The 25,128-nt window shown below is 36.5% G+C and overlaps 1 pseudogene; it reads left to right on the forward strand.

The window, feature by feature from the left end:
• Positions 1–8,957: 8,957 nt before the first annotated feature.
• LOC113284876 lies at positions 8,958–9,057 on the forward strand (annotated as a pseudogene).
• The last annotated feature ends 16,071 nt before the right edge of the window (positions 9,058–25,128 follow it).

Consider the following 25,128-nt stretch of genomic DNA (forward strand, 5'->3'; position numbering starts at 1 on the left):
TACAAAGAAAAAAGCAAACGTCAGGTGTTCTAAATCTTCTTCCAATCCATGAATTAAAGAAGAAGAACCAATTGAAGATGAAGGTGTAAAAACTATAATTGAACCGGAAATTGAATCGGAAATTCAACCATTTGAAGCTCCAAATACTGAAATGAGGATAAGAAGGTATTCCCTACAAACTCAATCTTTTATTTGTTGTTTTTCATGGATTGAATGGGTTAAATTGCTAAAAACTTAGGGTTTTAGACGGTTACAGTAGCGGGTTCGGTAGATAATTGAGTTGAGTTTTGAGCCGAACTGTTCTTGAAATTTCACCCTGAAAGTGTCTATGAACAGTTCGGCTAAACCGTAAATGTCATTTTTTAGCCGAACCCCAAAATGTGTATTGAATACGTCCCAGAACAGTGTCAGGTTCGGCTAATACCTCGCAAACCTTCCCGGCCGAACCTGAGAAGTGAAATTTATTTCCCAGGTGGTTGTCAGGTTCGGCTGACTCGATTAGATCACTTTCAAGCCGAGCCTCTCTCTGTAAACACTTCGAAAATATTGATTTGCAGGCTCTAGGTTCGGCTAGCTCGTGTTTTTGAGTTATCAGCCGAACATTCTCTTTGCACACTCAAGTTTTTCGATCTTGTTTTGGCCATAACCTTTTCGCCCGATATCGGAATGACCTCATTCTTTTTGCGTTGTGTTTGTCTTTTCATTATCTTGAAGTTGAAGATAATATCCAGTTGATTTTAATGAGTTTAATATGTACCTTGGTATTCTCCATCATTAGACTTCACTTTCTTTACACTTCTAGTAATTTCCACTTTTTTTGTTTGGTTCATCCTATGAAAAGGCTGCACAATAAAAAAACATATGTAATAAAAATCATAACCCCTAAATGTGTATGAATTTAAGTGTTTCATGGAAAATCAATATCATGTTTGGCTGATGTGATTTTTTGAATATGATTCGAACTTGGAAAAATATATAGTTCGGCTGATACGATATTTAGAGTGAGAACCGAACCTAACTCTCAGGAATAAGTTCGGCTTGTTATTAGACTTTAATATAAGCCGAATTAGGATCTTGCAAATTGGTTGGAAGTTGGAAAATGAAGGTTCGGCGTATAACGTTAACAAATTCAGCTAGCCGAACTGTTCATCAATTTAGTGGGTTCGACTTATATTTTTAAGTTGACTAAGAGTGATATTGCACCACTATGGTGCAATACTCAAGTTGGGTATCGGGTCGGAAATGGTTATACACCACTCTGGGGTAATTTTCGAAACTCGTCGCCGCGAAAGCAAATGAACTTGGTACATGTCCATCCTCTCCCCCTTTTCTAGTTATAGAAATGTCACGAAGACATATATACTAAATGGATGTTGGTCGAAGGTGCATTAAGTGGAGATGCACCCTTAAGCTATAAAAATTAGCCGATAGATCATACATGACGCAAAGTGATGTAGTTTTTAAAGTGGTAAATAAAGTGTGTTCAACTCGGACTTATGTAGACTCAATTTCAGACTTAATAATAGAAAACAATAAATATAAAGAAAATATATACACAAGGTTTGTCACAATGTCGAGAGATTACCGAGACTCAGGATTCCACCAAACCTCATACCATGTGGTTCAAAAATCAATTCTTAGACAATGATAGCTCTTGTTTATTGACTCTAATTCTTTGCCAGGGTAGATTTTAAAAAGATTAACTATAAATCACTAGAATGATGCATCAAAAGCACTTAGACCAAGCATACATCATCATACGACTTCACAACTAATTAAGAAAATCATAAAATGATTAAATTAATGCAAAAAGTCATAAAAAGAATTAAATATAATTACCACACGTATGAAATATGGCTTCCTCCGTCATCCCAGTGTAAGGGTTTAGCTCCTCATATTAATGATGATCTCAAAATATGTGTTTGTTGCTCAAAAGATGATTAAAAGAGTGAAAAGTAATAACACAGACTGTTTGCAACAGTGTACTGGTGTTGCAAAACAGCTGTTACAATGGAACTGTTACAGAAAAACGGTTGCTTTGTCGCTGATTTTAAGACCCTAAAATAAGACTGCCCTGAACAACTTAATGTTCTTCAGCTGTTAAACAACGACACTTTCTGCGTGTTACCGGTCAATGTTCTTCGCGTTCTTCTTCTTCACACAGCAGCAGCAGCAGAAACAGAGTTTGGTAAAGCTCTGATTTCTTCTTCTCTGGCTCTCCTTAGGTTCCCAAACTCTCGACACCTCTTCTATATGACCCAAGACATCTATTTATATCAAAAATACCGATTAAATCTCTCCCAAATCTTCCAAAATCTCTTTCCTTCTCTTCACGGCCAAGTTGCGACAATTTCTTGTTTTAGGATTTCTACGCGTTTCTGAGCTTTCCTTTTTATTCTAAACTCTTCCTTAGATAGATACAAATCTTTGGGAAGGTTTACAGCGTTTTAATCTCTCTAAAATTCCCTAAAACAGGTCACACACGTGACTTTCCATTTTTTGTTGTGAGAAAAATCCGTCGATTGAGCCCATCTAATCGATTTAAACACCCATATCAGATTCCTAGACCCATAAGGAGTCTATCCTATGAAAATCAGAGGTTTAATCGACCTCAAACTCCTCCAAATCACGATTGCCAAAACTGCATTTTTTCCCGCCAAAACCTTTTTTGAATGTTGAAGATGGTTGCCCCTTATCCAGAGTAGGGGTGCGATTAGCAACTGCCTGGAAATGGGATGCCCCTTAGTAATTAGGTTACCCCTTATCCAAAGTGAGAGTCCGAATAGCAAATGTCCTCCGGGTGCTTTCCGACAACTTTTCGAGCCAATTTTTTCCAAAAATGTTTATTAGCCAAAAATACCTACAAATAAATAAAACACCATAATAAGTACAAAAATGAGCCCTAACAATATATAGAATCGAGACAAATCGGACACAAAAATGTGTCTATCAAATACCCCCAAACCTATTATTTGCTAGTCCTCGAGCAAAAATAAAATAGAAATAAAATCCTAACTCACTGTCGCAGGCATCGTCGATTGCATTTAGCGTATGCAATAAGCCTTTAAACCCCTAGGTGTCCCTAGTGGCGGAGTGTTGTCTCCGGAGGGCTTACCAGAGGTATACCCACAAAACCTTTTACTCCAGACCCTAGCTATCTACACAGAACCTTGGAAGGCACTAAAGAATCTCCTTGGTTGGCATACTTATTGACTACAGGAGGAAGTACCCTGATGCGAAATTCCAATTGTTGTACACGAGTTTGCACTCAAGCATACTAAAATTCATATGAAGTGACAGAGCTCTACTCAGATAGTCGCACTATGGACATCAATATCCGGAGTCAAAACTAATCACATGGATAGATCAAGAAGATGGATATAGAAAAACATAGATGGTTTTGATGTTTACTAGGTGAACGGTGTTTCTCATATCTGTCTGAAGGCCTCCGCCAAAATGAACCTATCCTAATGGACTGAGATACTAGTCTGACTAATATCAACACACTGGCATATACAAGGGAACCAGTGATTGATAATCCTAACTCTAGGTCAACACAACTGGCATATACAAGGGTTCCAGTGGTCGACTTTATTGAATTTATTCCAGTTGGTCTGATGGTCTGGTCTCTTTTTTTTTTTTTTTTTTTTTTTTGTATCTCAATCACTCTAATTCACCCTAGCATTGGTAACAACTTGAATCGTGAGCCCCACCTAATCACTTAGAGAAACATAGTTTAAAAACAAAACAATAAAAAAAAAGTGAAAAGGACTCAACGAGATATGGTGAAACTATCATGTTATTTCTAACACCTGAGCTCTGTGCTTTTATGAATAGACTCTTTAGATGTTGCCATCTAGTCAGATTGGTTCCTCAACTCCTACAACCAAAATGCTTCCATCCACTTAGATTGGTTAGTGCCATCCTTAATAGGGATAAATTTCTAGGCTCTGGAGTTTATTTATTGCAACGAAAAGGTAACAAAAAGTTCTACCCCACCCCCAAACTTAAATCTAACATTGTCCTCAATGTTTCTAATCAAAGAACAGTACCAAAAATATAAGTAACATGAGGAAATAGTAAAGAGAGAAGTCGAAAGATAGTACCTGGGTGAAGTGTAACCAAAAACCTACAAAATATTATACAACATACAAAATCGCCTCGATGGTCAATCAAGGTAAACAGGGTCCTCCAGAGGGACCTCCTCAACATCACCTGTAGGAAAAGGCTCTAAAAAGGGCTTCAATCGCTGACCGTTAACCTTCGAAGAACTACTACCATCTGGTGTCTCAATCTCAACAGCGCCATGAGGAAAAACAGTACGGACCACAAAAGGACCGGTCCACCGAGAGCGCAACTTCCCGGGGAATAGATGCAAACGAGTGTCATACAGAAGAACTTTTTGACCTGGAGAAAATGACTTTCGTAAAATATTCCTATCATGCACAAGTTTCATTTTTTCTTATACTCCTTAGCACTATCGTATGCATCTCTACGAATCTCGTCCAACTCATTGAGCTGGAGCTTTCTTTGAGCTCCTGCCTTGTCAAGTGAAAAGTTTAAGTTCTTAATAGCCCAATAGGCTCGATGCTCTAACTCAACAGGCAGGTGACATGCCTTGCCAAACACTAAACGATAAGGTGACATTCCAATGGGTGTCTTAAACGCAGTACGGTAAGCCCATAAGGCATCAGTAAGCCTCGACGACCAGTCTTTCCTATTTGGATTAACTGTTTTCTCTAGAATACGTTTAATTTCCCTATTGGAAACCTCTACCTGACCACTAGTCTGAGGGTGATATGGGGTTGCTACTTTATGGGTAATACCGTATTGTTTCATTAAAAGAACGGTCTATTACAAAAGTGTGAACCTCCATCACTAATTATAGCTCGCGGCGTACCAAAACGTGTAAGTATATTCTCTTTCAAAAACTGGACTACGACCCTGTGGTCATTCGTTCTACACGGAACCGCCTCAACCCACTTAGACACATAGTCTACAGCGACAAGTATGTAAAGATAACCAAACGAAATAGGAAATGGACCCATAAAATCAATGCCCCACACATCAAAGACCTCAATCACTAAAATAGGGTTCAAAGGCATCATATTTCTACGGGAAATGGTTCCTAACTTCTGGCAACGCTCACAAGAAACACAATGACTATGGGAATCTTTAAACAACGAAGGCCAGTAAAATCCACACTGCAAAATCTTAGCAGCAGTCTTCTTAGCACTAAAATGACCCCCACATGCATGTTCATGACAAAAGGAGATAATACTAGACTGGTCACTCTCAGATACACATCTCCTAATAATCTGGTCCGGACAATACTTAAACAGATAAGGATCGTCCCAAAAGAAATGCTTAACCTCGGCTAAAAACCTAGAACGATCTTGCTTACCCCAATGTTGAGGGGTTCGACCAGTAACAAGATAATTCACTATATTTGCATACCAAGGTGATTGGGAAACAGAGAACAATTGTTCATCAGGAAAGCTATCCCTTATAGGAAGGGAATCACTAGGGGAACTAACAACTAGCCTAGACAAGTGTCTGCTACTACATTTTCTGCACCCTTTTTGTCTCTAATGTCTGGGGAAAATTCCTGTAACAATAGGATCCATCTAATCAATCTAGGTTTGGTATCCTTCTTAGATAAAAGGTATTTCAAAGCAGCATGATCTGTATAGATTATGATCTTAGAACCTAATAGGTAGACCTAAACTTATCCAAGGCAAACACGATGGCTAAAAGTTCCTTCTCGGTAGTTGTGTAGTTCATTTGGGCATCATTCAGAGTTTTGCTAGCATAATAAATCACATGAAGTAATTTGTTTTCTCGTTGTCCTAAAACGACGCCTATAGCGTAATCTGAAGAATCACACATAATCTCAAAGGGTAGGTTCCAGTTAGGTGCCTGGACTATCGGGAAAGTAGTGAGTAAAGTTTTATCTTCTCAAAATCCTCTAAACAAACATCATCAAAGACAAACTTAACATCTTTTGCAAGCAAATTGCAAAGAGGTCTAGAAATCAAGCTAAAATCCTTAATGAATCGACGGTAAAAACCTGCATGCCCTAGGAATGACCTAATATCTTTTACGGTTTTTGGGATCTGTAAAGTCTTAATAAGGTCAATTTTGGCTTTGTCTACCTCTATACCCTTTGAAGAGACGATGTGCCCTAATACAATTCCTGATTTAACCATGAAATGACATTTTTCCCAATTAAGCACTAAATTTTTTTCCTTACACCTAGTCAACACTAATGTCAAATGATGCAAGAACTCATCGAAAGATGAACCAAACACTGAAAAATCATCCATAAAGACCTCTAAGAACCGTTCTACCATATCAGAAAATATGCTCATCATACAACGCTGAAAAGTTGCAGGGCATTACATAGCCCGAAAAGCATGCGTCTATACGCAAAGGTACCAAAGGGACAGGTAAAAGTGGTTTTCTCTTGGTCTTCTGGGGCAATAACGATCTGATTATAACCGGAGTATCCATCTAAGAAGCAATAGTGACTATGTCCAGCTAATCGCTCTAGCATTTGGTCGATAAAAAGAATGGGAAAGTGATCCTTCCTTGTGACCTTGTTCAATTTCCTATAGTCAATACACACACGCCATCCCGTGGTCACTCAGGTTGGCATTAATTCATTATTATCATTCTGGACTACAGTGATACCTGATTTCTTGGGGACAACCTGAACAGGGCTGACCCACTTACTGTCTGAAATTTGGTAAATAAAACCTGCATCTAACAACTTAAGCACCTCTTTTCGAACTACCTCTTTCATGTTAGGGTTCAGTCGACGTTGCATCTCCCTAGAAGGTTTGGAGTCTTCCTCTAAATGAATCTGATGCATACACACAGTAGGACTTATACCCTTAATGTCTGCTATAGTCCACCCTAAAGCTTCCTTATTGTCTTGAAGTACATTTACTATCCTACTTTCCTGATCACTATCCAAATTGGAAGCTACAATTACAGGTAAAGTCTCAGATGGGCCTAAAAACACATACTTTAGAGTATCGGGTAGTGGTTTAAGGTCCAACTTTGGGGGCTCTTCTAAAGAAGGAATTAGGGTGGTCTCAGAAACTGGTAACGGTTCGAACCTAGCTTTCCATCTATCAGTGTCTAACACAGGGGTAGAATCTAATAGAGCATTCACATGTTCAATAGTGCTATCGTCGTCAAAATCTAAACCAAAATGGGATAGACAACTTTCTAATGGGTCTTCAGACAAAATGTTTGGTAATGACTCCTGAACTAAGGCTTCTATCACGTTCACCTCCTAAACACATGTGTCATCTAGCTCATGAGGTTGCTTACTGACATTAAAAATGTTCATCTCCATAGTCATATTGCCAAAAGATAAACTCATCACACCATTTCGACAGTTAATGATCGCATTAGACGTAGCTAAAAATGGGCGACCTAAAATCACAGGTATCTGGTTCTCTGGGTCAGGGACAGGTTGGGTATATAGGACCAAGAAATCCACTGGATAAATAAACTTGTCGACCTCAATAAGAACATCCTCGATAACACCTCGAGGGATTTTAACAGACCTATCAGCTAACTGCAGTGTCATCTGAGTAGGTTTCAGTCCTAGCTGTAAGTATACATGGAATGGAAGTAAGTTCACACTGGCTCCTAAGTCAAGTAAAGCTTTTTCTACCCGGAAGTTACCTATTGTGCAAGCAATGGTAGGAGAACCTGGGTCTTTGTACTTTGGAGTTGTGGTGTTCTGAATGATTGAACTTACGTGACTAGCTAAAGAGGCTTTCTTATGGACGCTAAGTTTTCGCTTTCGCGTACACATATCCTTAAGGAACTTGGCATAAGCAGGAATTTGCCTAATTGCATCTAATAAGGGAAGGTTTATGGTAACTTTCTTAAAGACCTCCACTATGTCATTAAAGTTTGATTCCTTCTTTGTTGGTACTAACAGCTGAGGAAATGGGGCTCTAGGCCTAAAATCAGACCTTTCAGGAACCAAATTCACATCATTAGAAACTTTATCAGTCTCTTCAGCTACTGGTCCTGAGAGGTGAGATCCTGAGGGGTGAACTACAATATGTTCACTATCGGGCATGGTTACCTTATTGTCTACAACTCTACCACTTCTAAGGGTTCTAACAACATTCAATTGATTCTATGGTTTTGCACCTAATTCATGAAATCCTCTAGGGTTGGGTTGTGTTTGACTAGGAAACTTACCTTTTTCTCTCAAAGAATCACTTATCAGACCAACCTGGGTTTTTAACTCGGAAATAGCCTGACTATTTTCTTGTCCTATCCTATTACTAGCTTGTAGACTCTGTTCTACGAATAACTGGAATTTTGCAGTTTGCTGAGTTAACAAGGCGAGAGATTCCTCTAAACTTAGGATTTTCTTATCTGATTGATTCTGAAACTGAGCTAGTCCTAAAGGATTCTTAGTATAACCAAAACCTGGGGGAGCATTAGAATTACTAAACTGACCTTGACTTTGGCCCTTAGACCACGAAAGGTTCGGATGGTTTCTCCAACCAGGATTATAGGTTTCTGAATATGGGTCAATCTTTTGACGGTTATCAAATCTAGTGTTATTATAAAGAGCATTGGCCTGCTCTTCAATATTCTGGCCTTCCCAAAAAGGCTCTACTCTACCACTAGTCTGGCCCACTTCTAAGGCTTCTAACCTTTTTGCTATAGCAGCAATTTTGGCATCTGATTCATAGCCTCCTTCTACCCTATTAAAGTTTCCTCTACTTAAAAGAATTGTTTTCTGGGGTGCCCTACTATTTTCCCGTTGCTGGGTTTTTTCGGCGATTTCATTAAAAAATTTCATCGCCGTATCAATAGTTTGTTTTTCAAATCCACCAGTGCATAGAGACTCAACCATGGTCGTTGTGGAATAATCTAAACCCTCATAAAGGATCTGAACTAGCCTAACCTTTTCTAAACCATGATGAGGACACTGGGATAATAAATCATTGAACCTTTCCAAATACCTATATAGAGATTCTCCCTCTTGTTGTGGAAATTTGCATATTTGCGTCCTAATAGACGATGTTTTGTGCCTAGGGAAAAACTTATTAAAAAAGGCAGATGTAAGTTGTTCATATGTCTCAATTGACTCGGAGTCCAAACTATACAGCCACGACTTGGCCTTATCTTTCAGGGAAAATGGGAATAACCTAAGTTTCAAAGCATCATCATCTAAGCCTCTAATTCTTAGAGTACTACAAATTTCCTCAAAATCCCTAATATGGTAATAAGGGTTTTCATTTTCTTTCCCTAAAAAGATTGGGAGCATCTGTAAGGTCACAGGTTTCAGTTTATAGGGTGCCTCCGTTTCGGCTAACTTAATACACGAAGGACGGGTAGTCCTAGTTGGATTCAACAAAGCTTTCAAAGTTGCCATTTCTGGCGCTATTGGAGCAACATGGATTCTCTCCTCAGTCAAAGAACGTTCAAAAACAGACTCTTCAAAAGCCGAACTTTCTAGATTAAGGTATTTGAGACGCTTAGAACTACCAGGTTTCTCTTTAACAAATCTACCTAGTGCGTCTCTTTTACGTTCAGGCATACAATAGAATTTTCTAAATTGGAAGGGTAAGCAAACACAGATCAAGGCCGACTCAACCAAATCAAACCTATTGATTTCTAGCCAACAAAAAGCATGATGGCTCCACTTAGATTGTTTCTAGACCAGCTTCTAATCCTTCGAACGGGAATTCGTTACAATTTAAGCAAACCCCTCTGGAATCAATCCGAGTTAACGTAAGTTGAATAGAGGCGAGGGAAGCTCGGTGGAGCTTTGATACCCAAGGCCTCACCAGTATTACAAGGCGGCGCAGTCACGCATTCAATTTACAGAAACCGTCAAGAACTTCGAACTATGCTTAAAAGAGTAACCAATATTTTTCGAATGACTTTCCTGTTAAGCTCGTTACCCTATCGGTCTCGTTCTAGTCAAAATTTTAGGCTTAGGTTCGCGTAGGTTACGTGTTCCTAAAGCGGGCAAGAAGAGAACGGTGATGAAATCCGAACCCTTATCTTGTATGGCGAGGCCTTGCCCTTTACTAGAAAAATAAATGTATGTATTCAGTCCTCAACATATATGCATACGAACGAGTCCAGTAACTCGCTGACAGGGGATTCGCGAGTGTTTAGAATCTTACCTCCCGTTCCAGACGGGGGATGAATCGGTTGTAGTCGACTCGGGCCACTGACTCCGATGTCTAGTGTACGAACCCAAGGTGCAGAGACAATATCGTAATTGTCCTCCTTCTCTGCAAACAGTTTATATTTAAAGTACCCTTCCGTAGGGTAATAAAAAAAATAATGTCCCAAAAACCAAAAGTCCAAAAGTCCAAAAATAATAAAGAAAAATTACAAAAATAATAAACCCTAATACAGTTTTTTTTTTAAAAATAAAATAAACAAACCCTAAACTAAAATTGTCTAAAATAAAATTGTCTTCTTTTCTGTTCTTTTTGCTTTAATCTTTAGCTCCAATTCTGTATGAAATCACCAAACTCCTTGGCTCAATTTTCTTTATGATCCAGAACCTGTAGACACAAGATAAATACCCAAAAACATTAAAAGGACAAAAATAAAAAAAATAAATCTAAAACCCTAAAAACAAGTCTGCATCGGCGGCGCCAAAAATTGATGTAGTTTTTAAAGTGGTAAATAAAGTTCGTTCAACTCGGACTTGTGTAGACTCAATTTCAGACTTAATAATAGAAAACAATAAAAATAAAGAAAATATACACACAAGGTTTGTCACAATGTCGAGAGATTACTGAGACTCAGGATTCCACCAAACCTCATACCATGTGGTTCAAAAATCAATTCTTAGACAATTATAGCTCTTGTTTATTGACTCTAATTCTTTGCCAGGGTAGATTTTAAAAAGATTAACTGTAAATCACTAGCATGATGCATCAAAAGCACTTATACCAAGCATACATCATCATACGACTTCACAACTAATTAAGAAAAATCATAAAACGATTAAATTAATGCAAAAAGTCATAAAAATAATTAAATATAATTCCCACACGTATGAAGTATGGCTTCCTCTGTCATCCCAGTGTTGGGGTTTAGCTCCTCATATTAATGATGATCTCAAAATATGTGTTTATTGCTCAAAAGATGATTAAAAGAGTGAAAAGTAATAACACAGAATGTTTGCAACAGTGTATTGGTGTTGCAAAACAGCTGTTACAATGGAACTGTTACAGAAAAACGGTTGCTTTGTCGCTGATTTTAAGACCCTAAAATAAGATTGCCCTGAACAGCTTAATGTTCTTCAGCTGTTAAACATCGATACTTTTCTGCGACTGTCTATCGGGGGTCAATGTTCTTCGCGTTCTTCTTCTTCAAAAGCAGCAGCAGCAGAAACAGAGTTTGGTAAAGCTCTGATTTCTTCTTCTATGTCTCTCCTTAGGTTCCCAAACTCTCGACACCTCTTCTATATGACCCAAGACATCTATTTATATCAAAAATACCGATTAAATCTCTCCCAAATCTTCCAAAATCTCTTTCCTTCTCTTCACGGCCAAGTTGCGACAATTTCTTGTTTTAGGATTTCTACGCGTTTCTGAGCTTTCCTTTTTATTCTAAACTCTTCCTTAGATAGATACAAATCTTTGGGAAGGTTTACAGCGCTTTAATCACTCTAAAATTCCCTAAAACAGGTCACACACGTGACTTTCCATATTTTCTTGTTGTGAGAAAAATCCGTCGTTTGAGCCCATTCTAATCGATTTAAACACCCACATCAGATTCCTAGACCCATAAGGAGTCTATCCTATGAAAATCAGAGGTTTAATCGACCTCAAACTCCTTCAAATCACGATTTCCAAAACTGCTCTTTAACTGCATTTTTTCCCCCGCCAAAATCCTTATTTTTGAATGATGAAGATGGTTTCCACTTATCCAGAGTAGGGGTGCGATTATCAACTGCCTGGAAATGGGATTCCCCTTAGTAATTAGGTTATCCCTTATCCAAAGTGAGAGTCCGAATAGCAAATGTCCTCCGGGTGCTTTCCGACAACTATTCGAGCCAATTTTTTCCAAAAATGTTTATTATCCAAAAATACCTACAAATAAATAAAACACCATAATAAGTACAAAAATGAGGCCTAACAATATATAGAATCGAGACAAATCGGACACAAAAATGTGTCTATCACAAATACATCATTATATCGCGTTGTTTACTCGAGAGAGCTTCATGATACGTAGGCATCATTATTTTTGTGTTGTTAAACCAATAATGTACCCAAATCGTGCAAAACGAACGATGTGATATTTCACATTCCCAAGCTAGAAAATGCATACTTGCAGACTAAGTGTCCCAATGATGCACACTCTTGTACGTTATTTTTGAAAAATCATTTGGCCTATATGGACTATGCTTTGCTTAGTTATGGCCTTGCAACGAGTTGGTTTTAGTTTCTAGTCTCGACAACAATGAACTATGGTCCGTGCTTGATCCCTTTATGGAACGGAGAAGTGTACGTAAGCAGCCACAATGAGTTGCATCATTAGTAGCCTAGTATTTTTCCGCTCATATCATCTACTTGTGAGATGATTGCAACATCTTGGTAACTCATACCATATGGTTCGGAAAGAGACTATTGCTTCCATACTTGATGAGGTAAGCTACAGTCTATTCGTTGGATGATCATACTCCCTATCAAGTCATTTAGACGTGGGCATTTTACAAATTGTGCATGGTCAAAGAAGGAAGTTAATCAGTATGAAAATTATAGGATAAAAGGTTAATGAGTGTTGGGTTCAATGTCCCACTAATAAAAAGGATGGGCCGACTTTAACTGATAAGTTCCAGTATGGTGCAAGAAATGCGTGAATTGTGCGAGAAGCTCAGAAAGTTCAGGTACTTAGTTTGAACTTTCAGTTAAAAGGCTATATAATGCGTTCCCAAATGGTACGTAATAATTCGTGAATGATTCGCGAGTTATTAAGTGAATTACTAACTATGGTACCACCAATACCATAAATAATCATTGGAGCTTGATTAAAACGGTGGATAATTGATGCACTCTAAGAGAAACATTGTGGATAATATTTGCACACACTAAACAATGTGGGTAATATTTTTCCACTAAAAAAACCGTGGATAATATCTGCACATTAAAATACTGTGATAATCCAAATTACTATTTGACCAGCTTAGTAATAATTGATTAACAGCAAAGCGGATGTGGCATACTACGTGGTTATCCAATGTGGTTTTCTTTTTTTACCATATCGTCATAAAAATAAAAGTAAAAGATTTTGGTATCATTTTCAATCCAAAATTCAAGCTGCACAAAACATTACTTGAAGCCTTTTCAATTTAACTTCTTAATGAAACCAATAGAAATTTTATCAAACTTAATAAAAAGGTTGAGATGACATTCTTCATTATCCATCATTATGATTAAGGAATTTATCGTCTTATTCATCCGCAATACGAACTTCTCTTGTTGAAATCTTAGTAAAATATTAAAATTAAATGTATGCTTGTTGAAATCAAAGAATTAGGGCTTGATATTGGGATTTATCAACTGAAGTAGTTTGTAGAGAAAGATTAAACAAACTTTTTGTGACAGACTGGAAAATGACGCCTGGTGCGCCTAGGCGCAATTTTCCAGTACGTCACAGTTGGTATCTGAGCAAGTCCCGAGATAACTCTAGAGACTGTGCGGACTGGACTCGTCAACGAGTATTTTTCCTTCAAAAAGGAAATAAAGTTGGAGAGTAGGCCAACTTTTGCACGGAAAGAGTTAGTAACTGCTAGGCCAGTTACTTTGCGAATCGAGTTGGGCTTGTTTAAGCACTGTGAGTTTGCCAGAGAATCCGTCTGGGACGGTGCTTTCTGGGACAGTTGGCTGGTATCCTACTACCACTGGCAAAGGGATTTATCACCCCTCACCCTTCCGGGAAGGTGTGTGTTGTTAGGTTGGAAAACAACCCATTACGATAGGTAAATGGAAATCCGTCAGGGAAGGTGGCTTGCATCCTACTGCACTGGCATTAGAGTTTGGTCCTCACAGTGTTGCATTTCGATTTGGCTTGTCATTTTAGTGACATCTTTCAACTTGTGAACTTTAGGGATTCCTGAGTGGTGGTATGAGACGCCCCTTAGGATACCTGGTTGAGATATCTTTTGGAAACCGGCCAATTGAGATTCTTGGTAATGTTGTTGACTCTTTTTGGATTCCTGAGTATGCGGTATGAAACGTTTTCCCAGAAAATCCTAATTGATGTTCCATGAAAAACTGAAGAAACCTTGTGATTTCTGAGAATCTGCATGAGACTTTTGCCCAGGAATTCAAACTGAAGAGTTTGTCCACAATAGTTTTTGTTTTGAATTTCGGGGACGAAATTCTTTAAAGGGGTGAATGATGTAACACCTCTTATTTTTAGCATGACACATGCTTCCGTTTGTTGGTAAGAGATAGATTAGCTTAAGGCCAATATCGCGCCAAAATGGCGCATTATGTTTGGCATTTGGCCAAGGGCCAAATCTCGCATCCAATGATGCATTCGGCCGGGTAGATGGCCTAGAGCCTTGTAGCGCATCCTTTGCGCATTATGAAGGCTATTATCCCAGAACGAATATCGCACAACAATAGTGCATCATGCCAGAGAGGATAGGCCAAGTGAATATTGCACAACCATTATGCAATACGCCGGAGTAAATGTTGTGCAATCATTATGCAATAGCCAGAACGAGTGATGCGCAATTATTGTGCATTACAGAACAGAAACTCAACAATCATTGCCGGTTATTCAGGAATACATGGCAACATCTATGAATAGTGAAGCAAGCACCTCAAAAATAAGACTTGGTGAATATCCATCCTCTCTCCCTTCCAAAGTTGTAGAAATGTCAAGTAATCATATATAAGGAGGGATAGTTGGTTGGGATAGTTGGTTGAAGGTGCATATGCGATCCACAATTTGATTCACTTTCCTCCACCACAGGATTTGATAGCGGTGGGTTTTTTAAAACCTAAATAGGACCCCAAAACATCATCCAGTAGTTAGATTCTGATGGTCCACAACTGGTGCACCCATTTTGGTCCACCCTTAGCTTTTCCTATTTAGAACTTGATAGTGTACCAGGGATATGGGCACTGGTGAGGGAGTCAGTGACATGTCCATGTGAGACTGTCAGGATTCATTTTGAAGCTTAAAAACCAAAACTGGTGGAGACAAAATAGTCGCACATCGGTTAAGACTGCAAACGTGATGAAATGCTAGCACTTATAATTGGTCCACATTTCCTCCACCACATGATTTGATAAGGGTGTGGTTTTTAAAATCTAAGTAGGACCAAAGAAAATCATCTAATGATCATATTCTGATAGTCCACAACTGGTACACACATTTTTGTCTGTCCCTAGCTTTTTTGTTTAACACTTGATATTGTACCATAAATGTGGGTACTGGTCAGGGAGTCGGTGACATGTCCATGTGGAACGGTCAGGATTCATTTTGAAGCTTAAAAACCAAAACTGGCGGAGACATGATAGTCCCACATCGGTTAAAACTGCAAACGAGATGAAATGGTAGCTCTTACTCTTTCCGTTTCAAAATAATGGACTTTTTTTTTGTAATTTACACATAAACAAACCTATTATTTCGAAATGGAGGGAGTATAAAATATGAAGTCCAAGAACTGAAGAAGATTAAAAGGGTCGGTTGGCTAAATATGCCACGCTTATCCATAGATTGGTAAGTATTGTACGGCTATCAAGACACATGGCCAACATAATTGGTGGAATCTCATATAACGTTGGCTCGTTTCTGGACGACCCTCCGATTCTCATCAACCCAAACATCTGTACCCGCCTCTTTTTTAGAATGGAAAAATTCAAATGATGGCCCTTTGTTCAATTCAGTTGTAAAAGAAATTTGTATTCATTAGGATCTTAGGTACGTACGAAGAAAACCTTTACATGGGTATTGGGCGGACTTGAGATACATACAAAGACATAACTACTTTTGTATAGGTACTTGGCAGGACATGGAATGTACTCCCTCAGTCCTAGTTTAATTAATGGTTATCTTTGTGTACTCCTTCTATTTTTATCGAGAAAACACTCTAATTATATATTAAAATAAAAGAAAAAACAAACATTCAACATAAGTTTTCTCCTGATAAAATTGTTCAAAAAAATAAGGAAAAGAGACCCAGACTTTCTTAATACAGTACTTTCTAACCCGACGTGCCAAGTTATTACTACTTAAAAGTGAAGACCTGCAGTCCAGCAAAATATCTTTGCATCTCCACTCAACATTATCACTGTCTCCATTAAGAAAATCCACCACTTGAGACAGTCGCTGACAAACAAGACTTTGGACAGATTGGTCTCCTTTTCCCAGGAGATAGCAAAAAAAAAAAGACAGTCGCCTCAGCACCAAGCATCAAAAACCATCCTAAATTCCGAATGAGAATGAACTATTGTTCCTGCATTATCACATAAGATCATACCAACACCCATGTTAAAATCCTTCTGTCCTAATTTAATTGCCATTTTTTTGTTCTGCTCAAACATTAAAAAAGTATTTTTCACAATTGCCCTACGCTAATAATTGATTTTCTAGTTTGGATTTTCCCAATTTTTGGGTTCTACCTTATATTAATTTTAGTAAGGAAAACTTAATTTAAGAGTAAAAATATTTGAGGGTGGAACTTAGGAAGTAGGACCTCCACACTTATCTAATTTAGAAACGGGGATTCCAAGTTAAGGTGCGGTGAGAATTGTGCCTTCTTGGTGAAAATTTTGCGTTCTCAAAAGCAGTGAAGTACCAAATCACTCGATTATAATATAGCCCACAGTTAAACTCACATTCGCATTTGGATTGTATCTTTTAGTTGAGCATCCTTACCTACAAAATTATAGAGTATAACTCTTCAGCCAAATTTTGGTTGGATAAGTGGAATGGAAATACTTCACTGAAACTGCTGCACCCTTTAATCTTCAAAATCTCCTTTAACAAGAATGCCAAAGTGAAAGACTTAATCGTTAATGATAGCTGGAGTATCTCTGAAGAAGCATCATTATCTGAAGAATTAACTGAATTAACAAGGCCGTACTCTTCCTTGGGGACCCTAGCAACGCTGGATGAAGGAGAGGACGAGCTAGTTAGCAACAATGTGACTACATTCACATCCTCAGACTGCTACAAATGGCTCCCTTGCATACTTCATTCCTTACAAGTTACAAGTTACAAATGCATTTGGAAAAAGAATGACCAATTTAAGGTACAATTCATTGTTTGGTCAGCTATGCAAAATGCAAACCCATTAGTGGATATCCTGAAGAAAAAAGATGTTGCGGATTAACAAATACAAACTGCTGATACAGCACTTCTCAGTTCTCATTAAGAAACGGTTGGTCACCTCTTTCTTCACTGCGACTTTACAAAGAGAATATCGGTACTTTATAGATATTGATGACTGATAAATCCACGCACTAACACCAAGAAGCATAAATAATTACAGCCAGTGACGGCCTATGAAAGGGATAATTGAGGCTCCATCTGTTCTCTCCTTTTAGCCACTTTGTTATGTATATATGTGTTACGCTTATTTTTGTTTGTAGCCCATTATTTATATGTATTTTAGCTCATACTTAAGAACTATTGAAACTGGATAAGCCCTCTAATTTACATGTGTTAAAATAGAGTCGAGCAGAATGAAAATTTTGAGTTAGCCGACATCCGGCCGAGTTAGAACTTACGATAATTAAAAAACTTTAGAAAACTTTTGGTCCAAACTTAACCCTTTTTCTTTTGTTTAAAATTTTGTTTGTTTATCTATCTAGTGTTCTATAGGAAAATTATATTTGCCTAATAATTATGCAATTTGTTCGGAAAAAAAGTTATTCATCCTTCGATCGCCTTGTTGATCGATGACAATCCATCTCTACTCAAGAACAAATTCTAGGTCCGTCCCCAGTTATAGGGCATAATCAAGACACATTGTTGATGTATCTATTTCTAAAATTCCGACTTCTAAAGCTAAGTGCTACCTGTGAACAATATATTATGAGGACAATAATAGCTCACTAAGAATTTGAATCTCAATTACATGATTCGCTTAACTCCGGAAAAAAGATAGTAAAGTCGATAGTTGTCCACACTGCACAGTGGTTTCTTGAATTTACATATTCATTCCCTTCTAAGCCTCGATCCAACAATTTAATAAACACAGCCAAATGAAATTACAGATAGTATATACATATCAATAATAAACAAAACCAAATGAAACTATAACGCAATTATAACAATTTAACTTTTAAGAACAATTACATAAAAGAGGTCGCTTGATTTTCTCAGAAAATATATGTTGATCTTGTTGGTAGTTGATGGAATTAGTATAAGAGGCTAATCTAACAGTGGTGGCAATACTTATATTTTACTTTTTTTAGGTTTTTCGTACAACTATTATCAGTATTGGTCTTAGGTTTTTCCTATTGCTAACATTAAAAATCTTGTATGCAACATTAGAAACACCTTACACAATATAAGTCTCCTAAAATTTCATGTTTTCTCGTATGTGAATCATGTGATATTTTTTATTTTCAAAAGTATATATACTTATAGGCGATTCATATGATATTTTTCGGCAACATATAAAATATTATCGTATATGTTGTAGTTGTATTTGAACAATGCTTTGTTTTTCTAGGTTTTTACATATTGAGTTTCTTATTTGATTCACAATATAGTTTTTATAGTTATAAATATATTAGAAATTTTGAGGTCTTTTCTTATAAATTTATATATAGAGCAGAAAAAGCAGGTCCTAACCTTATTTATTTATTTATTGCTCTAAGTCTCGTATTTGTGAAAGACATCTTAGATGAAAAAATATGCAATTGGCGTAAGCACCCCTAACATCTTGTAAGACATTCAATTTACAATACACAATCTTTCTATCTTTAAAACATTTAGTTTCTTCGTCATCAAGAGCGAGTTCGGGAGCGAGATCAGAATCGAGATTCGCAAAATTCCAAAAATAAAATTCGTGCAGCGAGACGAGAGCGTAAGTAGGTTTTATAGATATACTAGTTGTACCTCTAATATTCATAATGAGTAAAGCAAAAAAACATATATAAATTCTTAAATAAATGTCTTGTTCAACTTGTTCTTCATCTTCAATATTGCCTCATTGGAAAGCTTGAAGCCAGGAGATGGAGTTTCACGCATGCAGTTGTCCATATTGTGTTTAATAGAAAGAGCTTGAAAGTATCACTTCTCTATCTAGCTAATTGTGGAAAATTAAATGAGAACATGACAATGAATTACATTGTAGTATATGGAATTCTTGCAGGTTCATTCACTCAACTAATTAAATCCTTTGAAATCAAGAAAACCCATTGAAATACCAACATTAATCAAATTATCCCTCCTATCTTTACTCACAATAACACATTCACATCTAAAATCCACCATATCGATCCCACAAATAGGTCCAACACGAAAGTTCTTTTTAGAAATTGAAACCTCATATTCAACGGAGGAAACATTAAGTGGGTTTCATAAGTAAGAGCAATCCAAATGTAAGGGCCTTGTATAATGGCTTCTGAGGTACGCTAAATTTGTCAATAAACAATAGTGTAAATGATTTTAGGTCCGTCTACGGAAAATGAGCGATAGTGGGACCCACTTAGGTAACACCGACTCGGACCCTCTTCTTAAAGTGGTGGGAACCTATACACCCACGTAAACATAATTTTCTTGGTTATCAAATAAAATGGCCCGTCTTATTATAAAGTGACTAAATACAAGCCATGTTTGAAGTTAAATGTAACCGAGATATCAATATTAAAACTTTGATACATTTCTATAAAAGTAACTAAATATAACCCAAAAAAGTGAGTGTGAAATCCTACTCATAACCCAAAATAACTAATTATTGTTCAGCATTGTTTATAATTAATTAGGGTTTTCTACGATCATTAGTCCATGAGTGATCCAACTTAAAAAGATATATGCCAAATTCTAGCAAAACTTTGTTGTTCAAAGGAAATTAAGGTCAGTGAAATCTTTTTTTTTTCCATGGTTAAAGACTAAGGGGTTCATGGTTAAAGACTAAGTGGTAAAAAGTTTAGATGGAGAATTGCTCGGTCAGGTTTAATCATCAATCACCTGTGAGAAGATGAGGGTACCCAAATACACCACAATCTTTTAAATATGAACCTATAAATCCGATATCAAGTGTGATCGTCTATGGAAAAAGTCGAGACAATACGACAACTATGGTATTCACTTTGTGTGGTCGTCTATGGATATGAAACAGAGACAATACGATAACAAAGTGATCACTTGATAATACGTACGATGTTAAACCGAAACTTTATAGGATCAATATCAAGTGACAAGGATCAACGTACGTGGGTAATTTACTTAATTATAATAATAATTATTATGCGAAAATAAAGTAAATGACAGATCAAGATTTTGTTAACGAGGAAACCACAAATGGAAAAAAACCTCGGGACCTAGTCCAGTTCTGAAAACTCTCAGAGTTAAGCTGATCGAATTTTATATAGTGGTAAAAAGAGTTGTCGTTCACTCGGACTTGATGAGATTGATTCTAAGAATTAATAAACTAAAATAAAAGAAAAATATATACAAAATATTGTCACAAGATGAAGAGAGTTACTGGGACTAGGATTTCGTCGAATTCATAACATAGGGTTCGATTTATTTATTCTCAACAATTAAAGCTCAATAAATAAAATTAACATGGACTCTGATTTTGCCAAGGTAGATTCTCAAAAGATTAGTTGTAAATCCTAAGCATGATGTATCAAAACATTTAAGCTAAGCATACCTCATCGAATTAAATGACAACCAATTAATTCAAATCATATTTCAATTAAAATTAATGCAAAAGTCTTAAAAGAATTAAATAATTTTACCCATGTATGAAATTCGTCTTCCTCCGTCGTCCCAGTGTTGGGGATTAGCTCATCACGTCGAAAACACACTTAAAATATTTATTCATGGCTCAAAAGTGGTTTACAAATGATGAAAATGTGAGAAAATTATTAAAGCAGTGATTTTCTTTTCTCTCCAAAACTCCCCCCCAAATGTGCTCTCTAGCTCTCTATTTATACACACAAATACACATCACTCAAATATATTCTTCCATAACTCCAAAATCTTCTTCTTCTTTTTAATTAAAAATATTTGCAAGAATTTTTCCTTTTCTTTATTATATATATGTCTTTAGTAAACCCATATCTTCTTTAATTCGCAGAATAAAATCTAAGATAAAATCTTCTAAGGATATCTTTCTTGTTTAATACAAGATAACTTCCTTTTTCTTCAAAACTTCATGTTTGTAAGGAAAGAAGATATTCTTATCTTAAAGATAATAAATCCTTTACCATTGAAACCAAATTTCCCGCCAATTTTTCTTTTCAAATCAAGGAAGAAGATGGAGCCTCCTTAACCAGTAATGGGGTGCGATTAGCAGTTGGCTCCATGGGGTGCCCTTATCCAAAACTGAGAGTCTGAATCACATGTGTCCTCCGGGTGTCTATACCAACTTTTCGAGCCGAATTTTCCAAAAATGTTTATTTTCCAAAAATACCTACAAACAAATAAAACACCATAATAAGTAGAAAATCGAGTACCAACAATACTGAAAATTGAGGACAATTTGGTCACAAAAATGTGTCTATCATAAGCCGCTATACAAAATCTAATACCAACTTCGTATGGTTGATACCAAGCAGACTACCCCTAACTACTTAGTTTTTTCTGTATCCCTGCGCCTTCGACTTCTAGAGTCACACACGTGAATCACTAATCTTTTAGATTGTATTCCAAACAGTAAAGGATAAATTTGTTTGGTAACCACACTATTCAATCTTGGTAATAAGATATAATGAGTCGTTGACAAAGGCTCTTATGTTTAATCTAATAAACTCCTTTGTCTGGTTAGATCAATCCAAACTTTGACTACCGAAATAATCAAACTCTAGATTCGCAATCAATCAAAATAGATCTCAAAAAAAAATATAAGATGATGCCGATATCCCGCTAATAATCAATCAAGTGTATCAAAGATAAACACGATTCTAGTTGGATCCCAGCCGATCAAGTTTTGTAATAATCTTAATCTTCATTTGCATCCGACCCTTAATTTCTTCCACTAAAGTTCTTATTTCCTTCTGGAAACAGTAATTGTAAGTTAGGAATTGTGAGTTTCATGTTGGAATCGCGCAACATTAAAGTTTTCTTTTTATTACCTCTTTGGTTTCTTGTACAGTATTAGGGAGTTGGGAATCTTGCGACTTTATACTGTTATTAGAATCAACTGTGGATTAAAATTGTAGACTCCTACCCTAGTATTTAAATACATTGTTTTGTGTCATCTAATCTTCCATGCGAAAGAAAAGTTAAAAGATCTATGATTGTTAATTCATAAAACTAGAAAGAAAGATGATAAAGATTAAAAATTATCGGCTTTGATTTGTTAGAGGGGCTAAGGGAAAAAATGAAAATGATAAAAGGATGTAAAAATAAAAATAATAAGGGAAAATATAATACAAGTATTTTACCTTTGTAGCAGTAACTGAATCAATTCCATAACCTATAAAAATTTGATCCAGACAGCATGGACAATTGGATCTATAATAGTCAGGGAGGAAATGTCAGGGAAATGAGTAGTTTATGAATGTAATTTAGTTTAAATATTTTTAATATGATCTTTTTGTTTTAATTAATGGATACTATCTTTAAATCAGTGTCCAAATCGAAACTAGTTTTACAATTCATTAAATTCTAACATTTAATTAAAAATTAACCGTAATTGCATTACATGATACTTAATGAAAATTAAGTCCATGCACGTGAATCTTGTCGACTTCATAGCATTCGTCATGTTTAAACCATAAATTTGGTATGAACTCTAGTTTTTAGTTCTTCAACAACTCAGGATGATTCCCTTTTATCATCCATAAATTTTGCGCATACTTTCTAACGTCGTTACGATGAAGCGATAACGATTTTGAAGACACTCATTTGTTTTTCTTGAACTTACATGACTTTACGTCATAAACTTTTGAAACACAGTGTCCCATAAATTAAAAGTCATTAAATTGAGATCTCTATTGCTTGCAACTGAAATTAATCCAACATCGAATTAGAAGAAACATCATTTTTCGATGTGAAGCGAGCACTATCCACTTTTGTGCAGTGAGCACTAGGAATGTTGAAATGGATTTGAACTTGAGATGGTGTAAGTTGAAATGAATTTGAACTTGGATATTTATAGGGGGTGAACTCCTGGACGTTGGATGAGGAACTGTTGAACGATGATCAAACTGACGATCGATAACAAGACTATGGCTGGTGCTATGCAGACCATTGAGTGATGGTATGACCATATAGTGATAGACATTTTATCGCTCACTAGAAACTCTGTTGTATCTTCCATTCAACGCGCTCATGAATTGTTTCCCTTTTGTTTTTGATTTTTGTTGTTGTTAACTTTCAAAATCGAAGCTTTTCTTTACCATTTTGCAGAACATTTTCTTGGATTAACTTCTAAAACTTGCACTTCCTTTTTAAAATTTTAGAAACAACAACTTCAAGTTTTTCCTTGCAAAAAATTGTTATCGCCTTTTCGGACATTTCAACTAAAAATTTGAAATAGATTAGAAGAGAAAATTCAAGAAAAGTGAATTTTGGTGTGAGTGAGTTGTTTGAAGATGGTGATAATTTATAGGAATAAAAATATGACCGTTTTTATATTTGAAAAAGTAGCCGTTAACGGACGATCAGAACCCGCCGGAGGATTTTCTGGATCCGTCAGGTTTTAGTGAAACCCCCTAGATTTAGGGAGTCCGCCCGTTTGATTATCATGCGCCCTCATATGACCATTCACCTGACTGAACAAATTTTTCAGTTAAGTGATTCCCACAAGAATTGCCCCAAAGGGTCAAGGTAAGGTCTAAAAATAGATACCAAAATATAGTTTTACAGTAAAAGACAATTTATGTTGGCATGGACTTTTGTTATTGACCTTCACCTAAATACCAAACCCTTACTCTTAGTGACATGTGTGTTTGAGACTAATATTTTCACATTGCATAATGCTCCTAGAGTAACCAAATCTATCGGATATGAGCTAACATTAGGATCATTGTCTAAAATCCTGATTGAGACTGCCGTGTAAATCCATTTGTGAAAGAGTAATTATATGTTGACTGTAATGTAGAAAATTCTGAAGACAAAATCCAGGAAAAAGAGACTCGGAGGTCCTATCGGGGAGTTTAAAGTGGGCCGGATAAAGTTCTCTCTCCCGGGATTTTCCTCGATACGTAAATCATATAGTCCAAATTTTTTCACACTCCTCTAACGAGTGTATATTTCACATATTCTTCTGATTGGTTGATTATTTAACTGATGGCCCCATTACCCTCCATGTTTAGAATCACGATCCTTGTTACATAAATCCCTATTAAATCAAGGGTAGAGATTGAAATGTGAAATATACACCCGTTAATAGGGCTGAACATGGTTTCGATTTTCCGTCCAGACCGGACCGAACCAGACTGATTAGGATGAAACCGAACCAAACCATTTACTAATGGATTGGTTATGGTAAAAAAATTTGAAAACGACATTACTGGTTCGGTTTTGGTTTGACCTGAAAACCGAACCAAAAACCAACAGAAAACCTATAAGTAATTAGGTACATGAAGTATCGTACCAAGAAATACTTGAAGAAGCACAATGTCAGGGACTGGTTCAGAGTCATTGACTCATTTTGGCACATGCAGTTATGAATATGGAATTTGGAGCATGCAAAACTTGGAGTTTATGTATTTTGAATCTGTAATGTTTATGTTTTGAACTATGTTTATAAACTTGAGTTATGAACTACGCTTGTGTGTTAATTACATTTTACAGGTAGGTTAAATAAATTCAACTGTGTTATTTTTTTTAAAGATTTGAACAGTCGGTTTCAGAAAACTGACATACAGTCGGTTTTCCATTAACCCAATGGAACAAACCGAAACCGGCTAAAACCATTTAGAACCGAACCAATGGTTAATAGATTGGTTTTGTTTA

This window comes from Papaver somniferum, chromosome 5 (assembly GCF_003573695.1).
Source record: "Papaver somniferum cultivar HN1 chromosome 5, ASM357369v1, whole genome shotgun sequence".
NCBI classification, from domain to species: Eukaryota; Viridiplantae; Streptophyta; class Magnoliopsida; order Ranunculales; family Papaveraceae; genus Papaver; species Papaver somniferum.